General features: G+C 41.6%; 1 long non-coding RNA gene across 1 annotated transcript in view; it reads right to left on the reverse strand.

Annotated features, from left to right (window-relative positions):
- Positions 1 to 11,887: 11,887 nt before the first annotated feature.
- Positions 11,888 to 12,375, reverse strand: part of LOC140614757 (uncharacterized) — a 55,064-nt gene continuing 54,576 nt past the window's right edge. The window contains exon 8 of the long non-coding RNA XR_012015542.1: positions 11,888 to 12,324. This is a non-coding gene — a long non-coding RNA (uncharacterized lncRNA). The remainder of the gene's footprint in view (positions 12,325 to 12,375) is intronic.

The raw sequence follows: 12,375 nt of genomic DNA on the forward strand, positions 1-12,375 counted from the left end.
CATTTTATTAAAAGTGCGATAGGTCTTCTTGGGTGGAACAGGGTTTAGTGAGAGGGTCAATTGAAAAGCATATTCTTGTAAACAGTTGCTCAAGGCATGGTCTCCTTGAGAAGAATTGGGGGCGTGAACTCCCCTTGCCAACTATTTCTCCCAACTCACTGGGAAGTGTTTATTTGAGCCATTGTTTATTGAGCTTGGAGGACTGTGCTTTGCCCTCCTGCTTAATGCCTAATAGCTGTGCAATTATTTATAAAGTTCCTTTTGCTGCAGTGTGGCCCCCAATCTTCTGAGGGGCTTAGATAGGAAGGGAGTTGGCACCAAAAAACTGGGCTATGCTACAGAGAGGTCCAAAGCTTCTGGGGAAATGAAGTGAAAATGCTGTTTTGCCTGGTGCTTCCGATTGTCAGGCCAGAATAAGACACAGTCCTCTTCCGGTGTGAACTCATTAAGCCGCATTTGTCGGACAATTTTGCAGCCACACTGATGTTTGCTGACATTGCAGTGACCCACAGGAACCAAGCCAATTGGACGTGGAAGGGACTGACACATCCTATAAGAATCACAGACTAACACAGCAAAAATGAAACCTGAGGAACCCTCTGAAGACCAGAAAAATGAAGCACAGAGAGATGGAGTGACTGGACGAGGGTCATACTGCTGGTAAGGGACAGAGAGACAACTCACACCCAGGTCTGTGGAGTCTCCAGCCTGTGCCCTCCCTACCGCTGGTGCTCTGAGCAATGGATGAGAGTTCCAAGAGACAAAGTGACTTGAGTCTTCAATGATACTTTTAAGGTTTTCTTCTCAGTTGGATTAAAATGACCTAAATAAGCTCAGCATTTAATAAACGAGATAATGCGTACAGAAGCACATGGTGCATTATAGACTATTGCCTAATGATTGGGTGCATTGCTGGTTAAACCTGTGAGATTAATAAATAAAATGGTCTGACCAGGTGGATATACTCATACAGGAGGACATGTCGTAGTTTAACGGCAACCAAACACAGCAAAGTGATTTTACCTGCTTTGTCAGCTGTTCCATTGACTCTCTCGGTTGCTGACTCCAGAGGAGGTAACATACCGATGACAAATTATACCAGGAAAATGTGCAGGAAAGTTCATTTGCACCTGGTGCTTTTTATTCAGATTTCTTTTCAACTATGAAACTGTTGTATTTAAAACTGGGGAAATACGGCAAAATAGAAAAGAAACTGAAAATTACCTGCGTTTCGAAAAACAGATACTATTAAAATGTCGGCGTTTTCAAAAAAAGATATTTACAAAAGACTACTGTCCTATAAGCACATCCTGTATGTGCAGATCAAAACCCCTCTCTTCAAACAATGGTGTTCGGTGACTATTTTTTTCCATTAATCTTTAAGAATGCTGTAATTGATTGTATATTATTTCCTTATATAGAACTATCATAGTTTCTCTATCTACTTACCTGTTGTCCATTTATCATGCCACCACATTTTCAATATTATATTTCTGAGATGAAAACCATCCTTCTTTGGCCTTTCCAAATATTTCAGATATTTATCCTTCCCAAAGTAGATTCCTAGAAGTTGGATTATGAACTCAAAGACTATGACAACTTTTAATGTTCCTCCTAAGGATACTCAAGTGCTTTTCAGAGAATGTGACCTATTTATCCTCACACCAGTACTGTGTATAAATATACACCTCACCACATCCTTGCCAGCATTGTCATAGAGAGCAGTTGACAATGAGTGAAAGTTTAATGAGAAAAAGGATATTTATGTGGCCTCAAAATCAATTCCCACAAGGTGCTTAATAACTACAAAGGGAAAAATAATAACTTCACAGAAGAGAAACCTTGCAGACACCACGTTAACAGAGATCAAAGTTAGTATCATCAATAATGGGACAAGCTGACATCATGTTCCTCATAACAGGATGCACAGAGAAGGATGCAACATCACTTCTGAGATATCCCTGCCAAAAATGCATAACCTGAATCTAATTATGGGGAAACATCAGACAAGCCCAAATTAAGAGACATTCAACAAAATCAATGATCTGTATTTTTCAAAAATGCCGGTGTCATGGGGCATTTAATGTTTTCTAGTTTCTATTATGATTGAATTGTGTTCCTCATTATATTATCTGAGTGGTATTGCTGGCACAGAAGGAAGCTACTGGATTTTGCACATTTTTCTTGTATGTCACCATTTGACTTACTCTGAATTAATGTTAAGAGCTTCCTGCTGATCCTCTTGCAGTTTTTTTGACGATATATCATCATATTGTCTGCAAATAACAGTAATTTTGACTCTTCCTTTCCAATAATTTTACCTTTTATTTCTGTCTGATGTCTCATTGCATCAGAAGAATTTCTAGAACAGTGCTATATAACACTACGGACATGCAGCATCTCTGCCTCTTCCTGGTTTTAGCGGGAACGTTTCTGGTCAATGTTAGGAATGGGACAGGCTGTCAATATACGATGTTGTATGTTAAAGGGAGTTTCTTCTTTTTTCTAGATTTCTATGGGCATGACTATCTTTTTGTCACCTATTGAAATTTTTATATGGTTTTTCTCATTGAGACTGTTGAACTGCTGTTAATATATTAATAGATTTTTCTAACGTGAAGCTACCCTTGCTTCCCTGGGGTACCCCTGATTTACCTGGGGTAAAGAGTTCTCTTAGTACTTCATTTTGCTGTTACTATCATTTTGCCCTTTTGCAAAGTTGGATTTGTATTGTATCAACTTAGTGTAGCTGGTACTGTTTCCAGAATTCCCTTCCCTGCATCGTTCTGGGTTAGCAGGGCCACAAGAGACAACAGTGTGAGATTGGGAAGGCAGAGGTGAAGCAGGAGCCATACTCTCATCACACTCACAGGTCAGTGCTGGGCACGGGGCATCGATGGCACTCAGAGCGCTGTCACTGCTCTGCTGGCTCACCTGATTGGGATGGGACAGCAGCCTGGCGCACAGCGACTCCAGCTCCTGATGGGCTAACACCCGTTTCACTGACCCCAGGACTGGATACATTTTGGCTCCAGGGGAAGGGGACCAGTTTCTCCCGTAGATCCCCCCCACCCCACCACCATGATCACTAAAATTGGAGACTCGAGGGCAGTGAGATGTAGGTTCCAGTCAATCTTTGCAGGCTTCAGTTCTCGCCACACCCACTTAACATACATCTCTCTTTCCCCACTGCCTGCTTTGCTGGACTTCAGGCTCCGGCCTGGGACACAAATGCAACAGCCACAGAGGAATTGTTTAACCAGCTCCCACGATGGTATAAGGTCCAATCCATAGGCTACATTCCTTATGTCCTGTATTTCCTAGTGGTGGTCCTTCTCTGACCTGATCAAAATACTGTTCATAAGTAAGCTTGGTCTAAGCCTGTGCTGATTATTCTTTGTTGACACCATAAGATTCATCCTCTGACCAGCTCAGCCCTGCTCTGGGCCCTGTGGCTAATCTTTACAGATTGGGCCTCGCTTGCCCTCTGGCTTCTCTTGGGCTTGGTTAGCGTTTGTACTGGCAGAAGTTTGAAAGACAGAAGGAGAGAGAACAGAGGGCTTGCCTCTGCCTCTCTGCTGAGCCTGGGCCCGGTGGCTGTGACAACGGCCATATCCTCTATGGCGACAGTTACTGCTCAGGAGCCCCTCTGCCACAATTCAAATCTTCTCTAGGGATATTATTTTTCTCCATTTATAATTCTGTATTGCCGTGTAGCAAAAGTTGCCCCCAAACTTCACAACAAACACTACTATCTTACACAGTGTCTGATGGTCGGGGGTCTAGGAGCAGCTCGGCTTGGTGGTTCTGGCTCAGAATCTTACTTGAGGCTGCAGCCAAGATGCTGGCTGGGCTGCACTCATCCGAAGGCTTAACTGGGGTGGACCATCTGATTCCAAGCTCTCACACGTGGTTGTTGGCAGGAGGCCTCAGGGCCTCACTGTGTGGACTTCCCCAAAGGGTTGCTTGAATGTCTTATGAAATGGCAGCTGGTGTCCCCCAGACTGAGCAATCCAGAGAGAGAACAAGGAGGAATCCATACACTTTTTATTTTTTTATTTTACTTATTTCATTTATTTAAAGATTTTATTTATTTATTCATGAGAGACACAGAGAGAGAGAGAGAGAGGCAGAGACACAGGCAGAAGGAGAAGCAGCTCCATGCAGGGAGCTTGACATGGGACTCGACCCCAGGCCTCCAGGATCACGCCTTGGCCAAAGGCAGCCGCTCGCTCAGTCGCTGAGCCACCTGGGCATCCCGCCACATGCCTTTTAATCTTAGAAGTCATACACCTTCACTTCTGCCGCATTCTGTCCATTTGAAAGGAGTCACTAAGTCCAGCCCACACTCAAGTGGAGGGGAATTAAGTGCTATGTCTTCAAGGGAGAAGTAGCAAAAAAAATGTGTGGATGTACTTAAAACCTCCTCACTCCCTTTGTCCCTTTCAGGACTGGGATGGTAATGTCTCCCCATCACTGCTGGTACGGAGTACCTCTCTACATCTGAACTTCCTAATCCTTGATCGTACTTCCATAAACAATCTCTTCATTAAATTATCTGTAGATAAACCTATTTAAACATAAGTCTGCTTCTAGGATTTTATCTTATTTATTTTTAAAGATTTTATTTATTCATGAAAGACACACAGAGAGAGAGGCAGAGACACAGGCAGAGGGAGAAGCAGGCTCCATGCAGGGAGCCCCACTGGGACTCGACCCCGGGACTCCGGGATCATGCCCTGAGCCAAAGGCAGACGCTAAACCACTGAGTTACCCAGGCATCCCTGCTTCTAGGATTTTGATACAATATATTTTGGGGGAGGATGTGCACAGTTACATAATTTGGAAATTTCATAGGTATATATATATGATATATTATGTATAATTATTCTATATGCTCTATAATTATATAAGTATATAAAATAATTACTATACCTATACATATATATTTAAAACATTTAATAACTATACAGAGAGATGAATATGAGCTTTTAAATGTTTTCTTAAATAACATATTTAATAATAAAATAAATAAATGTGCCAGGATGGCTGCTGATACTCCGTACCATCCTCCTCCTCTTCTTTCTGTGCTCTCTGCAATACAGGAGATAGAAACCTGAGAACTACATTTCCCCAAATCCTTAGCAGGCAGGGATCTGAGGCACAGTCTACTAATGAGAGGTGCTCACTATGAGATTTAAAAGGCAGAAGGAAACATATGCTGTTATATCTCCTCCTGAGCAGAGTGGCCTCAGGGCCTTTCTTGCCAGAGATACCCACTTGGTGGGGAAGGCAACTGTGACCATTGGCAGAGGCTGATTTTCTGCAGAATGGGGAGACAGCACCAACGTCTTGATTCTCTGAAAGCCAGCAAGAACCTGAGCGCTATCAGCTGTCTTCCCTAGGCTTTTTGTTTCTCTGCCTCTTCCTGTGGTTTTGTGTGTGTGTGTGTGCTTGTTTTTCCAATAGTTTTTTGAGCATATGGTTTCCTGTCCTAAATCACGTTCTTCTCAAAATACCAGAGTGCTTCCCTTTCCCCAACCAACTCTGGACTAATATAATAATCTGAAGGGAAAAAAAAAAAACTCCTGAATATATAAGGATTATTTTTCATTTACCTTTTCTGTAACCAAAGATCTATTTTGAGATTGCTGATTTCATTAGCCTGATGTTCTCTTAAAATTTTTAAATTCTCTAATTATGATACATTGGTATAAGTCTTAATTTTATTTATTTTCTTGTCACTCTTTTTAAAAATTAGATTTGCCAGAAGTTTTGTTTTTATTTTCAGAATCAGCTCTTTGATTTGTATACCATATAAATTAGAAGTGTATTTGGCTGCTTGCATCACAAAATAAAACTAACAGTGGCTTCAAATAAGCGTTTACTTTTCTAACATAATCATGAATTCAGAGGTGGGTGTGGCTGGCTTTGCTCAGCTACTCACCAGTGACATCCAGGATTTCATCTCATTCTATTCTTCAGATTCACCATCCCCAACCCTTTAGCTTTTCTCCTCATGGTCACGAGATGGTTATTATGAACTCAGATATTATAAGTACTTTTAAGATAGCAAATGTGGTTGGGGAAGGAGGAAAGCACTAAATCATCTCTGTCTGTACTCCTTTTGACTATTAAACCAAGATGGGGTCCTAGGAGCCCCATCAATCATCCTCCACTGGAATCTCAGTGATAAGACCTTTTTCATATGGCCACTTCTAACTACAAGGGGCCTCAGGAAGTTAGTGATTTTATTTTCTGGCTTCTATAGAAGATGATGATGGAAAATGAGGCTAGGACTGGAACATGAAGAATATCAATTCTACAGTCCCTACATCTATCAATTGCACAGTGTTGGTTCTGCCTCATGTTTATTTACCTTGCTGTTTATTTTCTAAGTTATTGAGTTGAAGGAGAAAGGGTCTGTTGTATTTTGTCATTAAATAAGGATTCACTTTATGCTATGAATTTTCCTATGAGGATAGCTTTGACAACATCCCATGAGTTTTGATATGCTGTCTTCTTACTGTAATTTTCTAAATAATCTTCAGTTGTGCCACTGATTTCCTCTCTTAATGACAGGTCTTTTTGGAGAGCATCTTTCATTTCCATGATATTGAGGGCCTTACCCTTGAACTTTTTCAATTTCTAGATTTACTTTAAGCAGAGAACATATTCTACTCTTTGATATGTATTGAACTTTCCTTTGTGGTCTAGTATAAGGTCTGTTTTAGTAAATACTTCACAAGCATTTTATTTTATTTATTTTTTTTTCACAAGCATTTTAATAAAAGGATAATTTAGCTTATAATATTATATAATATGAAAAAATATTACATAATATGGGTATATTGTTCAGATTCTCTATAAACCCAGTTTTGTGGTGTTTTATTTTTTGCTCCTAATTTATCTACAGAAATCACCCAGATGATTGTAAAACTATCAGTTTCTTCTTGTGTTTTGTTTGTGAAAAAAAAAAATCTTTTTTTTCTTTATCTGGTTTGATGCTTTGCAATTTGGCACTTACATTTCACAATAATACTCTTTGTTATCACTGGACATTGTGGAGTTATGGCTGCCTGGACTTCTGATAGAAAGACCTTGTCTTTCTGAACTGGACACATGATGAAAGAGGGACTAGATACAGCACATGGGTTTTAATCTTGGCTCAATTACTTTGTGGCTCCAAACAAGACACTTAGCCTTGTGGTGCGTTAGTTTCCTCATTTATAAAATGGGAGAATTCACAGTCCTTACTTCATAGGGTTTTTGAGAGGGTTGGATGATGTAACTCATGCAAAATGCTTAGAGCAGTACTTCACACATAGCGCTCAGTAAGTGCTGTTAAAGGAATCAAACAAGGAGGCCATTGGATTGAGGTGGCTCTAAGGCGGTGGGTAGCCTAGTAAGCAATCCAAAACCTACGCCTGGGTGGCTCAGCGGTTAAGCGTCTGCCTTCGGCTCAGGGCGTGATCCTGGAGACCTGGGATCGAGTCCCACATCTGGCTCCCCGCATGGAGCCTGCTTCTCCCTCTGCCTCTCTCTCTCTCTCTGTCTATCATGAACGAATGAATAAATAAATAATAAATCTTAAAAAAAAAAAAACCTACGCTAGAGCCAATTGTTGTAAATGCCTCAAGGTAAGAAGAACAGCTGATCACAAACAGCCAATAAGGCTTTCCCAAATAATGCAACTGCTTAAGCTACAGCCAATCAAATAATTTGTTTCCCTGCTGCATCTTCTCTGCAGAAATCCTGCCCAGAGCTCCTGACCATGGAGTGCTCCTAACCAGTTCCAGTTTGGCACTTCCTGATTCAAACAGATTTCAGCTTAAATATACTTTTAATAAATTTAACATGCCTGTTCACCTTTTAACAGCATCGATACTATTATTACTATTATTGTTTTCCATCTAGCCGACTCACTCTGTTTTTAACATCAGAGCAAGGGTAGGACAGAAGCTACATTCTCCAGCCGATGCCACTGGCGTTCAAGTTGGTGCTAATTAGAACCAGATTCTAGCAGTTTGTTAGCACTACTCTGCAGGTTTTTAAATGCATTTTTGACATTTTCTCTTTCTTCATAGACTTTTATTGGGAGGTTGGGTCAAGGGTTACTAGCCAGCCACCTTTTAAACCAGAACACTTGTATCTAATTTTTAAAAGCACCTCCTTCAATGTGATTCAAGCGAGGTGGAGATTGATGCTATAATTCAATTGCCATAAAGAAATAACCATTAATGCACTTTTCAGCCCTGGCTGGGCACTTTCTTAATAGCCTCAAAAGACTGTGAAATATTTCAGAGAATCTTTTTGTTCTTATCAGGAGTTCATTTGAGAATTTAGGTCCCATTTTTTCACATGTCATGAATTTCAACACTATCTTTCTGAATCATATCTGATCTACTCTCTAAAGCCAATCACAGAATCATCTCTAAAATAGCATCCCTGCTCCAATGAGAGCTCTCTTTTAAAAATAATAAGTCTGACAGACATCACGCATTTTAAATTGAACATAGGCTGCAAAGCAGCCTTCATCCATTAGTCCAACTGACCTTTGAATAACCCAGACCGGAAAAGAATAGGCCATAAATCGAAGAAGACTCTAATCCTGGCCGGGGCTTGGTGATCCTATCAGCCCAGGAGGGGAAACAGCAATAGTGCATGACATGCGAATTGTTCGCACAGAAATGTCAGCCTCCTGTAATGGAAAGAGCACTTGAGTAGGAGTCAGAAGATAAAGGTTGTAGTGCTAAACTAATTTCAAACCGCACAGGTCATGTTGCTTGACTTTCAGAGTCTTAACTCTTGCATTTATAAAATGAGGATAATGTCTGAGGCCACGCCTCCTCCCAACACTATCTTTTCCTGCCCTCAAGGGGCTCATGGTTAGTGGAGGGACGGTAGGGCAAAGTCGTAGAGTGGGTGAGCTTGGGAGATTTGGGATTTAAATACCAGCTCCATGCACTTATTAACTGTATGACTTGGAGCAAATCATTCACATTCTTGGTGCCTTGGTTTCCTCGTCTTTAAAATGGGACATGATAATAGTACCTACGTCATAGGGTGTTTGGAGGATGAGACGAAATAACGGACGTCAAGCTCTTAACCCAGTTCCTGGTAGAGGTAGGCATTCAGTAAATGGTATGTATACGTACGTGACTGGTTGTCCTTGGGCAGACTTAGTAGTTTGCCTCATTCTCCTGAAATCCTCCCTTCCCCCAAAACGTCCAGCTCCAGAGGATTGACAAATGATCTTGATGGGAAGGAAGATTTCAGAGGAAGAGGTTCAGAGGAAGGCGTGGAGTAACAATAGCAATAATAACAACTAAATTTTATTGATTCCTAGGATTTTTTAGTGTTGAATACTTTCCATAGATGATCTAATTTCATTCTATACCTACAGCAACTTTAAGCCAATTTTCTCTTGGGTATTTTATTTTTTCTGTATAGCCTCCTCACTTTAGAGAAAGAACGTTTTAAAAAGATTTTATTTATTTATTTGACAGAGCACACACAGGAGCAGGGGAGAGAGAGAAGCAGACGACCCCCTGAGTAGGGAGCCCCACACTGAGTTCAATCCCAGGGATTATGACCTGAGCCGGAGGCAGATGCTTAACAGACTGAGTCACTAAGGTGCCCAGAGAAAGAACTGCTTTCTGAGGATTTTCTTTCTTCTGCCCTCTTTTTGTCAAGGCACCAAATATTCCCTTTATTGTCCCAAGCAATTCGGTTTTCCCACCAAGTCTCACACCTCTTTCAGTAAAACCAAGGCGAGATAACCAGTCTGACCCCTACTATTCTTCTCTGAGTCACACGCCCGGGAACACCTCAGCTCATCCCACAATGTCTGCTAATTAGGGTCTAGGAGCGATGGTCCTCATCATGCGATGCTGTTGGGAAGAATGTCTAGGTTTCAGTCTTGCTCTGTTTTATCTCCTGTGCCTAATGCAAAGCCTGATACATAGAAGGTCATTTGGAAGTATTTATGGGATGAGCAAACGTATGATCAAACGAACATAAAAGTGGTTGGAATGAACTATTATCTAATAAACAGTGGTGATGTGCTGTGGGATACCGACTGAGAGAATGTGGGAAATTCTCATGGAGAAGGTAGGATTTGACCTTGAAAGCTAACTCAGATTTTAACAGGCAGAGACTAGAGACAAGAACATTTCCAATAAAGGGAGCTAAGTAATAGCACAAATACAAAAGAGCATATGGTTTGTTTGGTGTGGAGAAGTCATTTGAACAGTCTGGCTCACGGAGGTTCAGTGCCTGGGAAGCCAGAAAAGGCAGAGTCAGAGATCGGGCTGGCAAGCTTGTGGGAGCTGGCTCAAAGGAAGAAACTTAAACACCTTATTTAGGAGTTTGATTTGTAGGCAGTGGGGGAAATCTCCCAGTGACTGGCTTGCCCAGGTGTGTCCTTTAAATAGATGACTCTGCAGAGGATGGATAAGGGGGTGGGCAGAGCGAAGATGAGGACAGGCGACAGGATGGCAGAAGGCACAGGTGAGGCTCCCCCTGCCCCAAGTCTTTGAGGCAACGTCCTCATGGAAAACTTGTCCAGAGTGGCACTTCCAAAACCAACAGATTTGGGAATACTTGTCGTATGAAATAGAGTTGTGTCTTCCCTGCTCTTTGCAAGTACTTTCAACACAAGGTCATGGAGGGAAAGTTAATTAATATAGAAAATATATCCTAGATATTAAATCTTCTAATCCAGACTAACAAGTCTACCCTAATTGGGGCAGGGTAGGGTGAGTATATTCATAAATCCAATGTTTGAGAAAAGAAAAGGAAAGAGAAAAGCACTTTTCAGATCCTGGGAGACTCTCCATTGCCCTCTGCAGAGTTGCCACTTGGTTCTCGCAGGTGCTGGTATCATTAATTCATTACATCCCTAGAACATTAGGAATTCCAAACAAGGAAGCACCTCTGTTACCTTATGGTGCTTTTTGAAGGGCGTGTGTCTGCTCGTAGCCACCATTTTGTTTTCCTCCATAATTACTTTTTGTTTGCCATTGCTCTACACAAATGTAAATCTCTGGTTAATTCTAGTACCATATAATCACCATGGAGCTCCCTCCCTTCTCCGTTGCAATTTTAAAAATCATTCCATGCCCATTTGAATGTATGTTACAAGTAGGCATCAAGAGTGGAAGACAGGAGGGGATCGACATCAAGACACAAAATAGCAATAGTGCCTATAGCCATTTGAAATTGGTTAGGTATGGGGATAACAGCTCAGGAAACAGTTCCAGATGATTTGCACTTTCTAGCTTGGCTACTGGAAGGCTGGTGATGGTATTTGTCAGAAATAGTACTGGGAGGGGTGCCTGGGTGGCTCAGTCAGTTAACTATCCAGCTCTTGATTTCACCTTAGGTCATGGTCTCAGGGTTGTGGGATTGAGCCCCAAGTTGGGCTCTGCACTCTGGAGAGTGCTTCTCCCTCTGTCTCTGTGACTGCCCCACCCTCACTCATGCTGTCTCCCTAAAATAAATAAATACATCCTTAAAAAAAATAGTACTGGGATTGGGGGTGTTATTATTTAGTATTTAGTCAGAAAATCAGGGTCTGTCATAGTTCCTTCCCAAACCATAGACACCCACCATGTGACCATGAAACCCTGTGAGGTACCAGAGAGCTCTGATTGTCCCCCAAAAGGGACCCTCCTTCTCTGATGCACATCATGAAGTTGGCCAGTTTGAGACCCGTGTGTTCAGTGGCAAAGGCAGCCCAGGGAAAATCAGGCCCAGAAACAAACTGATGCTGCTGAAACCCATCTTTACATCATGATTTTTTTGTTGGGAACCTATCATTTCATTCATAACTTTGGGAAGATAATTACACCAGGCTAGTGAGAGACAATTTGATGAATAACTGTTTATTTTCAGAGGAGGCATATTTGGTACACTGGCTGCATAATGGGGTCAAGAACACAGCAAGCTGTCAGCGTGTTCTCGATGTCATTTAACTGCCTGGCAGGGTTCTACACGGGGAATGGAAAATCTCCTTATGATAGATAATATCATATCCTTGGCCTTGCTCAGAAGACGTACTTTGGAAGCAAGGTTTGTAAGTATATTATTATCACTTGTCAAATAGTACCTGTTAACCTGCCTGTTTCTGCCCCACCCCACAGTCCAGCATTGCCTGGTTGTGAGGCAGGTGGTAAGTCATCAACCCCCATCTGATGAGCCTCAAAAGCGGTAGTTAGTAGGGTTACCTGGGCTGAGTACCTGAGCTGTAGGTCATTTTTACTGCAGACCAGATCTTGGACCTAGAATCAACCCCTTTACTGCTCAGAGGCCTAGAAGAAACTGAGAACATTTTTTTACAATTAAAGCATATAAGTAATGAATTTGAAGTTT

Source organism: Canis lupus, chromosome 23 (genome assembly GCF_048164855.1).
Source record: "Canis lupus baileyi chromosome 23, mCanLup2.hap1, whole genome shotgun sequence".
NCBI lineage: Eukaryota > Metazoa > Chordata > Mammalia > Carnivora > Canidae > Canis > Canis lupus.